This window comes from Nothoprocta perdicaria, unplaced genomic scaffold, assembly GCF_003342845.1.
Source record: "Nothoprocta perdicaria isolate Ctin4 unplaced genomic scaffold, notPer1 scaffold_136, whole genome shotgun sequence".
Lineage (NCBI taxonomy): Eukaryota > Metazoa > Chordata > Aves > Tinamiformes > Tinamidae > Nothoprocta > Nothoprocta perdicaria.
In genome coordinates, this window is record NW_020454494.1 from 436,113 (window position 1) to 451,348 (window position 15,236).

The 15,236-nt window shown below is 38.3% G+C and overlaps 1 long non-coding RNA gene across 1 annotated transcript in view; it reads left to right on the top strand.

Moving 5' to 3' along the window:
* Window positions 1–2,921: 2,921 nt before the first annotated feature.
* Window positions 2,922–15,236, top strand: part of LOC112942869 — a 92,062-nt gene continuing 79,747 nt past the window's right edge. The window contains exon 1 of the long non-coding RNA XR_003248473.1: window positions 2,922–3,170. This is a non-coding gene — a long non-coding RNA (uncharacterized LOC112942869). The remainder of the gene's footprint in view (window positions 3,171–15,236) is intronic.

Genomic DNA, 15,236 nt, shown 5'->3' on the forward strand with positions numbered 1-15,236 from the left:
CACCTTTACTTTAAAGAGACTACCTCCTATGAATGTGCAGATTTATAGACTGGCCCTAATGTCTGGAGAAATTTAGTTTCCAAGTATGCTAGAGAAGAATAGCCTAATGAAAGGAAGACCATAGAAATATCAAAGATGATCTCGGGATATTTTCAGTTGTTTGTTAGAGTATCAGTTCTATTTCTATTTTCCAAGATAAAGCAAAGATATTAAGAGGGATAGGCTCTTATCTTGTGTTACATATCCCCTTTTGTTTCTTTAGCATTAGGTGTTCAAGCTTATGACAGTCACYCCTAGCTTTAACACAAAAGCTTTCCCTTCACAAGCACAAATACTCCTTTTACTGTAATCCTCCAGGAAATTMTTGAGGCAAAAATATGTTTGAGATATTTTTCCACAGTGTTGTCCTATATAGATGATAACTGCTTGGAAATAATGGTCTTTAGCACTGTCTCTTGTAAAGTCTAGGTGTACTTAACCAAAGATCAGAAACACCAGGAGGGTATCTTCCACTGGATCGTGTTTAACATCCTCTACTGCTTGGGAAAGCTGTGTTTGCTCTAAGCTCCTTACCATGCGCCATGGTAGGCTCAAAAGGTTAATGTAGAGTGGTGACATCCTTTTGCTCACATGTTGAAAAAGATACTGTTTTTAAAAAATTATATTTTTTCCTACTGTGTCCTGGAACATCCTTAAAAGTCTTCTTATATTACCAAGCAGATCTGACATTGTTTGGGCTTTTCCTAAGGCAAGACTCAGTTTGATGGAGCCGTGATGAATATTCATCTTAGCTATTTTCTGCCTTTTCTTTCCTCATTCCCTCTTCATCTTGTTTTATCTAGCCAAGAGAGAAACTTGTAGACTGTGGATCTCTGTTACACTCACATCCTCTTCCACTTTCTGTTTTTTATTATCTTTATCTTTTGTCATGGAAACATGAAAATATTTATGCCATGTGGTCACAGAGAGTCTATCCTCTTGTACTTCTACTCCATTCTGAAATGAAGGGGTTACTGTCCCCAAAATTAAAACTGTATTTATTATCACTGCCCACACAGCAAATCTACAGAGGTCAACAAACATTATCTTGATGCTAAGCAGAGTCAGGAAGGAGGAAGAAGAAAGGCACTCGCTCATGTCTGAACTGCTATACAATGCTCTGAAATGTGTTTCACTGTTGATTTCAGTCTCCACTGAAAAAAGTTCATCTCTACAGAATATTTTAAGCAAATCCACCAATTTTTCTCCACTGACATCTTGGCTATGTCTTGGAGCCATGGATTTCATGACAGGGGGCTCAAATTTTGCTTCCGTCCCATCTAAACATGATGTGAGTCACTCAGGTAGTAGTTGTCTCTGAAAGTGTCTGAGACCTATTGTTGCTGTTAATATTTGTACCACTTGCTTTTGGGATAGTCTTTATGTGTAAGACAGAAATTTAGTGAAGAGCAATGCCCTTTTATGAGCAGTTGTCTACACTAGAGAAGATGGATGTTGCAAACTGTACTGTGATGGGACCGTGTAAGTGGAAATGTATATAAAGTCATCTCAGCTTTGGGTTTGTAAGCATTGAAGTTTTCCAAGTTGAAACCTCAGCTTGACCGGAACTCTGGTGAGCATTGTCAAGATACTAGTATGGATGGATTGCATCCACAATGCAATCTTGTTAGATGCAGTTTAGTCTATTTAAAGCAGGGCTATCTAAACCATGGTTTTGGGAGATAGTATTGGAAAATGCTTCCAGGTCTCTATCATTTTTTGAAACTGAGGACCACCTTCTGAAATTCTTAACCTACTGCTTCCTGGAAAGAAATAATAAATATTAAGCTCTCAATCAATTTGCTTTAGCCACTACAAAAAAAATAGCCTTGGGGAAAGGGTGAGGAAGCAGAGGAACCTCATTTCACCACTTCTTTAGCTCTCCTCAGATCTCAGTGTGTCAAAGGGGAGATGGCAACTGATTTAAGCTAGCTGTGACTACCACAAGATTTCTCTCATATATATATATAAATTGAGTGATTTTTTTTAAAGAAAATACTGCCCCGAGAAATGCCTACATGCAGTTAGACCATGGAGCAAACTAGTCTAGCAGACTGATATCAAACAGTCTGAGGATATTTTACTTCAAAGTTTATATTCCAAGCTACAGCGACATGCAATTGCTACTTTTAAAAATATTTTGTGTGAGTGGACTAAATTGTGCATCTTCGAAGCATTAGCCCTTTTTGCTGTCAGTGTGTATTTTGAAATTGCAAGAAAAGAGGATATACAGTATCGACAATTTGTTCAAAAGAAACTGAAAACTGCACTTCTTAACTGAGAGGGCTTTTGTTCCTGTCTACCAGCATYCTTGTGAGTGCACGAGGGGTTTGAAAAGGTGCCACTGCTATGTGGCTGTGTGTCATTTGCTTTTGCTCCCTCTCKAGAAGGACTTCTTATTTTATTCTTCGTAACGAGCTCCACCAGAGAGGTTTAGTGTTTCTCTTCATTTTCAGCCTTTTAAATGATAATGCAGGATTCGTGCTATCACATCAGCAGAAGCTGCTGTGGATTGATGGGACCCCATCAGCCACCCTGCCCACTCAATATTATAAAGATTTGTGTCGTCAGTGGTCATGACGTTGGGTAGGAAGTTGCCCATTTATGGATACTAGAGCAAATGATATCATCACAATAGGTGGCTCCTGTCTAAATAGGATCATTTGTGAAATGAAATTACAGGCATTTATCTAGGAAACAGGAGACAGAGGCACCTGCTTTATGTAATTGATATCCTAGGGAATTATTGTGTACAGTAATCAAGAAAAATCTTCATTTCTAATTCTATTATGTGGGAAAAAAACCTTTTTTTTTCCTGCCTGCACAAAACAAATCCCACTTCCACATGGAATAAGCTCCAGACCGTGTTTTCTATTATGCTTGAATATATGGGACATGCATTGCAATCCTATGCTTGCCACACTGCTGCAGTATACTTGTTTTGCAGAGCTCTGTAGCAGGCTAGTCAAAGCTGTGACTAACCAGATCCTTGGATACATACTCTAATCTCTGGTCTTTATTTTTGCAATGAATTTGATTTGTTCATTGATTGTATATTTTTTCTGATTTGTGAGAAGCTTCATGCTCTGTATTTGGATGCTGCCTGCAATACAACAATAGTCTTTAATACGGTAAGTCAAAGATGACTCATTTCTTACTCTCATGCCTTCAATTTATACTTTCTACAGCACCATATAATCAGGTAGAAAATTATGTTTTAATTAACCTTAAAGTAGTTAATTTTCAACAGATGCCTTCTCCTCCCTCCCCCCAGTACTTTGCACCATGATTTTTTCCTCCCCATGAAAGCAGTAGGTTCAAACTGTCTTTAAGTAAAATGCATTTGCTCTGTTATTTTTAAGAATATTGCCAGCATTTTGCCATATGCTTTAATTTCAGCAATAGACAGGAAAATAGACTGTACATGCATAATTGCAACTTAACATGTGATGCTAAAATAGGATAAGTTCAGTTCAATATTAGTGTTTATTACAGTGAACACATTTTGAAAGGCAAGAATCTTTTTAGGATTAACAGTTTGGATAAAGTAGAAGGGCTTTGGTTTTCATTTGAGAATGAACACGGTCAGGTACCTGCAGTTACAAGAGGCTTTATTTTAAGTGAAAGCAGTGGAGAGAAAATGTCTTACAAAAAGACAGTTTTCTTTGTGATGCAGCGTGCAGAAGAAGATTTGGTAGTACCTCTTACCGACTGCGCTAAATGAGATAGAAGAAGAAAAAAGAATTATTAGGTACACAGTGCTAGCATTAGGTTGTGCAGACATGGCAAATAAAATTGCTATCAAATAAAAATATTATTTAAAAAGCTTTTTAAACAGTCCTGTTATCACACTCAAAATAAGCCCTCTTTCAAATTGCTAACTTTTTAATTGTACACTAAGGGTTAAGATTTGGTCTAAGAATTTTTTAAAGAAACGTACTGTTGAGCAGAGGTCTGGAGGATCACTGGGTTACTAGGTCTGCTTTAGTAGGATTCATTCAGTCCTGGCTTTAGAACTGGGCAACTTTGGAGCAAGTTAACAGGGTTCAGGTGGACTGAAAGGTTTGGATTTGGGAAGTTTTTTCTTGTTTTCTTTTTTTTTTTTTTTTTCCTCTTTCCCCTCTTCTTTCTGTCCCCCTTGTCTGAAACTTGTCAATAGTAATTTTAATTTCCCGTAAGTAGCAGTCCTTCTAATTAGGATATGCCTTCCACAAACGAACAAGTGAACTGTATTTGCCAGTAAAAGCTGTTTCCAGCGATACAGTGAAATAATAGGTAACTTTTAAAAGTTATTCAGGAAAATAGACAAAAAGAGAGAAGAAAAGTGAGGTCTGTATGAAATAAAACCAAAGATATAGGCTGGTTGTCATATATTGATAAGTTTTAATTACTGTAGATTTTTCACTTCTTCTATTAAGAATTTTTGAGGTTCGATTTCTTTATTACGAATGTGGTTAGCTTGCAGACATGCATTGCTACCAGCTCTTGCATTTGCTCAGAATTTGTTCATGGATCCATATCTGTCATGTTTTCTTGTCATTTGAGACAGCCCACGTCCTCTTTATTTAGCAACAAGTGATCAACCTGATCACKAAGTGCCCGGTGCAGCGCATTTCAAAATGCATGCTCTGAAATATAAAAGCAATTAAATGATATTTACCAGGCTTATTAAACCTACATCTTTAGCAAAGTTTGTGGCTGCAGGCATCCTGTTCTGAATTAAACATGCTATTTTAAAACGCTAGAGGCAAAAGAAGGTACCTCAGCTCATGAGCATGTTAGCAGTAGCATGCCACCAGGCACTATCCTTTGCTTTTGCAAATAACCCATAGAATAATGGCTGTTTTCATCTAAAAATTGCATAACTAAGTCTGCTTAATATGCTTTATGGAAATTATTTCACTATAAATGCCTCCTAAAGTGATCTAGAAAAAATAAGACTTTTTCCTAGATTTCATTTATGCATGTTAAGTAAAAGCGGTAGGAAAGTGGCACATACTGGATGTAGATGCCAAATTACATGCTGTATAATTCAGTCATATAATCGCTATATACCTTAGCTGATCAAATTTTAAATAGCAAGAGGTTTGCAGCATGCGTCTGTTACAGAATAAATATGAACAGATGACAGTGTAGTCATTGCTTTTCATAGTCCACCTACAATTTAAAATTCTTTTTTTTTTCCAAAAAATATTAATAGTTGTCTCTCAGTTTTCCCTCTGACTTGTATTTTTTCACTGAAGGTCAGCAAATTTTACAGAAGGATTTTTTAAAATAAAATAATTTACGAATAATAAAAGGAAAATCAACATAATTATAGTAATAATTATGCTGAAAGACATGTAAGTGAAACCACTCCATCTGTTATGTTTAAAACAGTACCTACAGTTATTAATTGAATTTAACAAGCATAGAGAAGGAGGAATGGTCATTGCAGAGCATACAATGTTCCACTTTTGCTTTATCTAATAAGTTTTTAAAATATATATCTGGGAGTCACACAGCTATGTTATATAGATTACATCATACCAGTCATGCTTCATAAATTTTCCTTAATTATGTTATCTGTAGCCGCCTTATATTGCCCATATGATAGAAATCTTAACCGTATTTTTCTGAAAATTTTATCTATATTCTTGAAGTTTACCTTCTTAAACACTTAATATTATGCTCTTAACTTAATCGTGGCAATAAGTTTATTTAGTTAATAGTTAGATTCTATGTTCAGAGAGATGTCCCGGTTATCGTTTGAGATGTGAATAATAAGGAAGCTAAAGCGTGGACACAAGAGAAGAAACAGGAGCCACAAGAAGAAACAGGATTAAAATCCTGTCTTGTGAGTAGTAAGGAGAATCAAGTGGCTTTTTACACTCAGTTTTAAAGAAAGTTCTGTTCACTGATAGGAGTTCAGTATGACGAAGGGTCTACTAGCTTCATTTGCTCTGAAAAACATGGGCAATACTTCTTTTCTTCCCTTTTTTCTTTTTTTTTTCCTTTATGCACTTCAAAATGCTGCCCAAGGTCAGTGCGAAGGGGTGGAGTATGTACAAGCCCACACATCCTCGAACACAGAGCCCATGGCTATGTCAAATTGAATCGCTTTTAGCTTCTTATTGTGTAGTATCCAGTATTCCTACCTACATCATGGAAGGATTTGCATTCAGTGGTCCAGTACGAATTATATCCATTATATAATATAATTGTCTTTGACAGATATGCTTGCAGAATTGATATTAAAGCCTGAAAATCATACAGGACAGTGTGAAAGCCAGCAAAGTGTTCAGGAGGCAGCAAAGCRATTGTGCTTAGCAAGCCATTAGTTCCTCGCAGCATTACATTATCCAGGTACAAATAGGGTAACATGTCGCTTACTGCCAGACAACCTCATCAGAGCATTTGGTGACATGTTGGGAGAAGCAGGTAGCAGTTCATAGATGGCTTTTGTTGAAAGAAAGTGAAACTGCATCGTAGTCACCATTAACATCTTCAAGGATATAGTTTGTAATTAATAACTGCAGTGTTTACGGTAGCAGTAATTAGTTGCTAGATCAAAGTCCAAAGGACTTACAGGTGACCATTGCTCGTCAAAACATCCAAAGCAGCATTCACGCATCCTGCCTTCTCATGCAATTCCTGTGTTACTAGATTCACAGTTTAGATGATGTGTATGGCAACGTGTTGTGAAYGCAGTTAGCGTTCTCTGCCTTCCCAGCCCTTGTCACTCTACTTGTCTGTTGATACRAGAGCACCAATGCCCTTTATAAATTAAGGTTCGCTTTCTAGGTGACCACCRTCGTCACTCCCTTGGTGTCTAGGGCTCAAACAGGCTTTGGTTGAAGAGATGGGGACACCCTGGCCGGGTCCGAGGCTCCGCACRGGGACAGGGGAGCCGGGTGGAAGGCCGGTGGCGCAGAGAAGGCCAGGCTGGAGGCCAAGCTGGAGGCCAGGCCTCCGGCAGGCCCCCCTGAGGCAATGAAACACTCACAGGAGACACCTTCTATCAGAAAGCCCCTTTTGCTCTGGGATTCTCCCTTCAGAGGAGAGGACTGGGTTGACCCGCTGTCCCTTGCTGCCTGCAGGAGCTGAGCGGCCCGGCTATCCCGTCCCTTCTCCAGAGGTGGCTCTCAAAGCCCAGTCTCTTCCGTGCGTTCTTTGCCCTACAATTTTTGTTGATAACTCTTTAAATGGGATATTGTCATCTTRACAATCATTTCCTCATCTGATTTGTTTTCCTTCCATCCGCCCAACTGCTGGTAGAAGTAATAGCCAAGAACTAGCAGAAATTAAAGGCATATTTTTTCTGTTTACTCGGTGTGTTTGACAGCATTTTGTATCTGTTCAGTCTCGCTGTTTCCTCAGTGCAATCATTTGGCTTCTTCCCATTTGTACAGGCTTAGGAGCAGCTGAAGGGAGAAAACATCCTAAACCATGAGAAATAACACTGTAATATAGTAAAGATCGGCAGTCAAAGTAGCTGAACCTTATAGGGGTTCTCATTTTTATTGATTATATGGAGTCAGGGGCATTTTTCTTATAAACATGTAATCCATATACATTCTGATAGACTTAATGAAAGATAAGTTATACCTTGCAGTTAAACAATTAATTTCTGTTATTGCCCTGAACTGCCTTCTAAGCATGTATTTCCCCTCTAGACTTCCTTTCTGCTTTTTCGGTGGCTTAATGAAGAGGAGTGAAGCTTTGATGTATTTTTGTTACCAGTGATGTGTTCGTGTGAATGCCTGGTGGTCTCTTTATCTTAATTTGTGGCACTGTTTCAGTTTTGCTTTAGCAAATCCATTTGAAGAGGTTTTCCTCCTGCCCACAGCTCCTTCTTCTTTCCTGGTCCCCACCAGAATTGCCTGTGGTTGCACCGACTTGGCTGTTTCTGTGACCACACTCTAAACCACAGCTTTGAAGAGACTTGCTTTTTTAAAAGCACGTGCGGGCGTGCTTAATGGGCCTTTTTTTTTTTTTTTTTTTTTTTTTTTTTTTTTTTTTTTTTTTTTTTTTTTTTTTTTTTTTTTTTTTTTTTTTTTTTTTTTGCATAGATTCATTTTCCCTTGACTGTCCTGTTTCACACTTCCATCTTAAAGTACGTCAGATAACTTGTTCATTAGCACACCTTGAGGTCCTCAAGGTTGTTAGAAGAAAAGAGCTGTAATAGCAACAAGATGAACATCCAGGAAGAGCCCCTTAAATCAGATCTACAGACAAAGAAATAGTAAAAGGCTGGATAAGCTTGTCAAATCTAAACACAGGATTCCTAAAATAATTAGAATGAATAACCTCTTGTAGGCAGGGTTAGGGAGGAAGCATCTGCAAGGTTTTTGCAAGCAGGTTTGATCCAGCGTTTGCTGGATCAAAGCAAGCAGGTTTGATCCTTTTTGCAAGCAGGTTTGATCCTTTAGTCTAAGCTGCAGTTATAGTTTACATTTTAGGAGCACCTAGCATTCAACGGAAGGATCGAGACTTCTAGAACTCAGCACCATATGAGTAAGACCTTGATTTCCTAGTAGCAAGCTGCAGTGATCCCCTGTCCTTCAGGTTTACAAAGCAGCTAACAAAAGGGAATCAGCAGGTTGAGGATAGACCAAAGCAGGTTTGGGATGGGGAGCTAACTACACAGGTAAGCCTACCTAAATAAAAAGATTCTTAAAATAAATGTGGAGAGGCAGTAGAATGCCATGAAACACTTCTCAGCTATTGTATCTAGCACCGTGCAGTCCTTTGTGGTGCTCTGTGTCTTACAATGTCTGCCTTATAAAAGAGTGCAGTAGTTTTAAGTATTTGAGTGCCCTGTGGATCAAAATGAATACGAGCTTCTCCCTGACTTTAGTGATCTTTGACAGACTCGGTGGCAAAAGTGAAGTGCATTTTAACATAGCAAACTGCCCTTCACAGAACTGKGGTGTCACCTCAGCCTCTTCTCTCCAGGCTTCTGGATTCCCAGGGAGGGCAGAGCTGTCCATCACTGACAGCCTGGAATTAAACCCCTCTGAGTCCAGTTTCACCTTGGGGCTCCGTGGACACATCTGTGCTTCAGCAAGCAAGAACAGATAYGTGTTTATTGCAATATATTCTTGAGACGCAGTTCTAATTTCTGTTGCTCTCCTGGGATCTCCTGTCTTCTGCATTAGGGATTGTGTATACTCAGAGATGAACGTCAGACTGGTGCCAGCTCTCTATGCTGGGCCTCAATTTGGGATGTAATTGTTTTAAATAGAGGCATGCAATTCCTCAGGTAATTCCTTTGAGTGGTGCCTAAATTTTAAATAACTAAATGAGGAAAAGATTAAATTTGGCCTAATAATTACTGTATAGTGATGGGATTCTAAATAAGACTGTTGATAAGTTAATTTTAAATTCCCACGCCTAATTTATACATCAATAATTAACAGCATCCCCCAAACTCTTCTCAGGGTTTCAAATTAACCGTTTCTTGAATACTTCAGTTTTTACTCTTGTAAGCCCCTGTGGGACCCACTGCATGATTCTTCAAAAAGGTAACAAAATAGTCACATTAGCTTCTTTACCAGATTAATCCCTCTGATTCAGATATTTGTCTTTCACTTGTGCTCATGCCATTATCTGCCAGCTAATAATGCAATGATAAATGATTACCTGGCTATTCGGGAAAAAATCTAGGATCTATACATTTGTCTTCATGAAAAGGAGAAGTTTGTCAGGTACCATGGTGGAAGGTGGAGATATTACTATGCTGAAAACATCTTTTGGTTGTCAACAAGTCACATAGTTTCTCYGCAAAATATCAATTATAATGCTTCACCAGGTAGCACAAGGCTGTCTTCTTTGAGATAGATATGCAGGAGTTGTCCACTTAATATATTTGGGAAGCACAACTGACATAAATTGATAGATAGCTACATCTGATGATGCCCATAAACGTTCTGCATAAGTTCAGGAAGGGGAAATTAACCTCACAGAGGGCCGTGCAYTTCCCTTGACTCTCTTCTTTTAGCTTTCTGGGACACTGTTTAAAGAAGCAACTGCATACAAAAAATAGTGAAGACATCCAGAGAGGCTGGTCTCCAATGGGCTCACTTTCAAATCTCTTCAATATTTCTTTTTTTATATATTTCTTTACATTCAAAACTAAATCAGTATTATAACAGTAATCAGGAATGGGCTTAAAGGCCTAATTAAGCATCTGTATTTGCATCAGTTTCCAAAAATTAAGGCAAGTGCAATCACAGATATATAAAAGATACTGGCACTGGTGTGATTTGGTTTAGGACTACTATAAGTACTTGAAAGTACAAGACTTTTGAACATGTTCTACTTTTATGAAGGCAGTTCATTTAAGTTTTCAAGCACTTGGAAATGCAGTTAGCATGATAGGTGCAAGCAGTGGCCTATTGCTTTGGGCATGACAATGAAAGGAAAATTCTCCACAAATCGGCAAATAGCCTAGAGCCCTAAGTATTTAAAATTGYGAAGGTTTCAAAATAAATTTTAATTTAATATTACTCTTAGCAGCCAGGTATCACAAGATTACTTTTTGTTTCCCATTGCCACTTGTTTGAATGCAATACAGACATTTCCCCACACTTTCCCAAGAGTGAAATACAGTATTTTTTACTTTTTGTCTGATTTTTCACTCATGTGGATGTACAGCACAAATACTTGTAGTTATCTGTCTTCAGATGAGTTACTCTGAAAATAAAAGAGACTGCCCTTGAATTTCCAGGTATTTTGCCATTAAGAATCTGAACTGGCTTTGGTCAGGTCAAAGTCCCATAGAATTACAGGCCGTGGGTCTGCATAGCTCCGCTCACGTGGCCTCGGCACCTGCATCCCTGCTCCGAGGGAATTCCAACAAAGCTGATGTGCTGGGGATTTCTACAGAGACTTTGAAATCTGTGAATAGCCTAAGCCTTTTTTGGATATTGGATAATAGAGATTCTTCCAAGCAAACCATTACGATGTTTTCATGCTTAAATTTAAGTGGTCTTTTTCATCCAGCTGTATTGTGTCACGATCAGAGCAATAGCAGTTGAGAAGAGCGGGATCCTGAGCTGCCAGTTCAGACACAGAAGGGGACACTGTGATTACCTTTCTAGCAGCTGTTCTCTTCCAATGAAGGACATCCTTACGGAGAAGTGATATAGAATGTGATCAAAATAAAATAAAGAAGTCTCTAAGGAAAGGGAGACAGGGATTTACTTTACAAAATCAATAGATGCAGACATCTGACTGAGATTTCTATAGGCTACTTTAACAATGATGTTAATATGATATTGATTTAATTTTTGGCAAAAGTTTGTAAAATTCTCTCAGTCAAATCATTGGGGTGCTTACTAATGGGCAAAATCTGAATGAAGTAAAAGTACTCCGGTATAAAAGTAACTGTATCCCTAACCAAATAATTTTCATTCTTTCTCATCAACACAAAAGTATCTTAGGCTGCAGTCTTGGCCCTTACTCAGTCATATAGCATGTATTAAAACTCATATCCATGGCATTAGGGAATAAATTAATATGCCAGGAGAAACTGCTAGCTGTTCTTCATAGATTCCAAACCTGGTTAGACATAACATTAATGGTAATGATCATGAAAAGTTTTAAAATATATTATTCTGAAAGTCATTTGCTTCCCCTCACATCGTTTATCCATGGAGGTATCAAAAGGAACCTGGACAAATCAAAATTATAGCAATATTATATCAGCAAAAGACTTTTATAGCTTTCTTTTCTCTCTAYTAAAACTAAAATAAAGCAAAAAATGGTGATGCAAAGTTAAATGAAGAAAAGAATATATATTGCATGAATGAAAGATATAGAGCAGATAGATGTATTGCAGCAATAAGACATGAGTAGTGTCTGCTGTGAGGGAGAAAACAAAGGAAGCTTTTTGCCCAAGAATGAAGCATAAATCTGAGTTGAGAATTGCAAAATCCTTGTTTTCATTGAYGCGTGTAGGTTAATTGACATAGATGCAAGTAGATTAATAAGGAGATGCTTATATAACAAGTTAAAATTTATTGTAAAACTGGAGATCCAGTTTGGTGGAGGGGCTAGTCATAGTATCTTTAAGCAGCAGATTGTCTTTTCAATTGCTAACGCATTCATTTAAAATCTGCATCRCTCTAGCTAAGGCCTAGTGTGAGGAGCTGATTGATTTCCTTATGCATTAGCTTGGACTAGATTGCTCATTCCTGCCTAGTGGCCCATTCCCCACCTACTCTGCTCAGTGGTATTTTTATTTCATTTGCCACTGGTGTACAACCAGAGTTAAATACACCTATCCCAATGCCAAACTTAGTTCTTTAGGCAGAATGCTGGGCTCCCTTTTTCTGCACAGTTGTCCAAAGGTCGTCAGATAATGTGGAACAGTGGAAGGTTTCCACAATTTTTATTCTGCAGAAGGTAAAATTCTTTTGAATCAACTGCCAACAAGGAGTGGTGTTTTTTTCCACCAAGTTATTTAGCAATTTTATAAGATATTGCTGTTTTAAGAAGACAGATAAACATACATCTGTTAGCCTCTTCTGTAATTCCGAGCTATTGTGCAAGCCTGTGCAATTGAAAAGTATTTTAGTGCAGATGATTTAAAACAGTGCCTTTCTTTTAATTAACAGAATAGCTGAAGTGATGTAGTACTTAATATCCAGAGCAGTGCTAAATATAGCACTGCTATAGATTTTATATAATATATATGTGACAATGATGGTACTGAGCACTAATTTAAAAACCCTTAGATAATACAAATGGAGAAATATTGGTAGTGACGTATAGGCAAACCAAATAGAAAATGCAGGACTATACACTGCTTTCTGCAGTGACATCTTCCCTTTCCTCCTGAGAGGGAAACAGAATAGGACAGACCTGGATGGGAAATAAAACCCTCATCTCAAATTTCAAAAGTATCCCAAATTTCTTCTGTTTAAAACCTAAACTATTTCATTCTGATGTATTTGCACTAATTTTCATGAGTGCCACAAAAAAAATTGCAGGTGAGGAAACCTAGCTTTTAGAAAACTGAAATATTTCATAACTATTGACAAAATCCATCTCCAGTGTGCGAAAGCTCCTTAAAAAGACATTTTACTGTAATAAATAATATATTTTACAGAGGCAATAAGACTTACGTCTTTTTTCTTGTATCCATCCTCAGTGAGATCCAGGAGAAATCTGGCACGCAGCAGARTTGACATCTAAGCAGCTTGTGGGTMTCCATGCCCCAGCCTCAGATCCCAGAGAGGGAATGAGAGTCATTCCTTCACATTGGAGAGTGGAGAAGCTCTGCTCTTCCCCAGGGAATTTCTTCTGTGAGCATGGAGGAGCATTATTCCCAGTAGGAAGGTGGCCCTGGTCTTGCCACGTGTGGTCCTCCAGGGGCTCCCCTTGGTGCRGAGCACCAGCCAGAACGAAAATTACAGGATTCCAAAAGAAAAATTAAACGTCATAGAAAGGGTGCTTGTAGAAACATCATAGAAAGGGTGCTTGATTCATAATGCAGTTAACTTATCTGAATATATTCGCACGGAGCTACCCAAGTGCTAACTCTTTTGATCAGGGGGATAGACAGGCCACCTGTAGAACCATAAGGAAGCGTCGTTCCATGCATGGGGCATCGTTGTGCTGCGGTGCTGAATGCAAGCTGGAAACACGAACCACGTGGGACCAGTTTTCAGGAAATGACTTTTCTAAGTGTTGTCCAGATTTGCCTATATAGCACGCTTTTGATTATTGCTACTGAATAGATAGTCTCTGTTTTATAGATTCTACTAAGAAATCTCAGTGGTTTTGCTGGAAGTCTGTCACAAAGTTTCAGTGGAATTGACTACCCCTTTTTTTAGTGGAATATTCTATTAGAGTTTTTTAATATTCCATTTCAGCAAGCAGAACTCTAGTACTTACTACAGGGATGAAACAATAATTAAAAATACAGGAGAATGAGGTCTGTGCTAGGGTTCATTGATGACAGGAGATCAGCAGGTTTCTTCTGGAGAACTGTGGTCAAGGCTAAAGGAAATTGTTGAAAACCTCTTCCTTGAACAATTCACCACTTCAGTCCCTGTGAAACAGCAGTACAAATTTGGAGCCAACCCCCTTTTTCGTATTTTTAATTTTTATTTTAACTTATTAATCAGCTCTGACTCTAGTCCAGGAGTCAGAAGCCTCATGCTACCATGGACTGGCTTTAGTTTCTTCGACTTAATTGTATTCACTGAGCAAGAACGCTGCAAAAGAAGAAGGAAAATGATAAGAAAGCTCACTCCTAAAGGTAGATTAATAGCTTGCACMCAGACAATTAAACTTACAAGGAGACGCACATGGTGCAGGCTTATTCTTGCCAGAGTTTCACAGGCAGCCAGTTCCAGATTCTGGACAAAAAAAGTTGCACCAAGCTGTGTCAATCTGTCCGTGTCCAAGGCTGACTGTCTCTTGGACTCGTGGCTTTTCTTTAATACCAGGAGCATTACTCAGGCGGAATTGCTCTGTAACATATTGTGCATGGCTATGCCTTGCTCCGAATGCCGAGGGCTAAATGCAGCTCTGGCAGGAAAATTAATGTCTCCCTTTTCCGCTTTATTTTATTTTAATTAAGGAAAGTAGTAAAGCTGTTCGAAGAGGCTTTCATTAAACATACGAAACACGAAATTCCAAACAAGCCCGCTTACATTGCCAAAGTGGCAAAATACCTAGGAGGAATGTTCCACTATTTGTGATGGATGGATTTAGGAATTTAGGAAGTATGTAGGAAGTGTACTGTAAAGATGTTTGTCTTTACATCACTATCCCCCCTTCYGAACAAGTTTTACTGCTTGCTTGTGTTAGGAGAGCACATGGATCTTGGCCTGTTGATCTAAACGCTCTGTGTAAGGCTCCTGAAATCTCCCCATCACTAGGAAAAGACGTACACATAAAATGTGTGTGTGTGCGCATCTCTGTACATATATATGAATAAATTAGTGTGTACTATATATAGTACATATGTATTTTATATATATATATATATATATAAATATAAATAATGTGATCCTGCTACATAAATAGAATAAACTAATGTTATCCACATATCTGCCTTAGTCTTCATCTGAACACCCCTCTGAAGTGGGAGAAGCTCATTATCCTTATTTTAAGAATTAAACAGAGGCTCGGTGACTTCCCTCATATCTCTTAAGAAGCCTTCGGCAAAGCATGGAATTAAACCCATTATTCACCAGTCT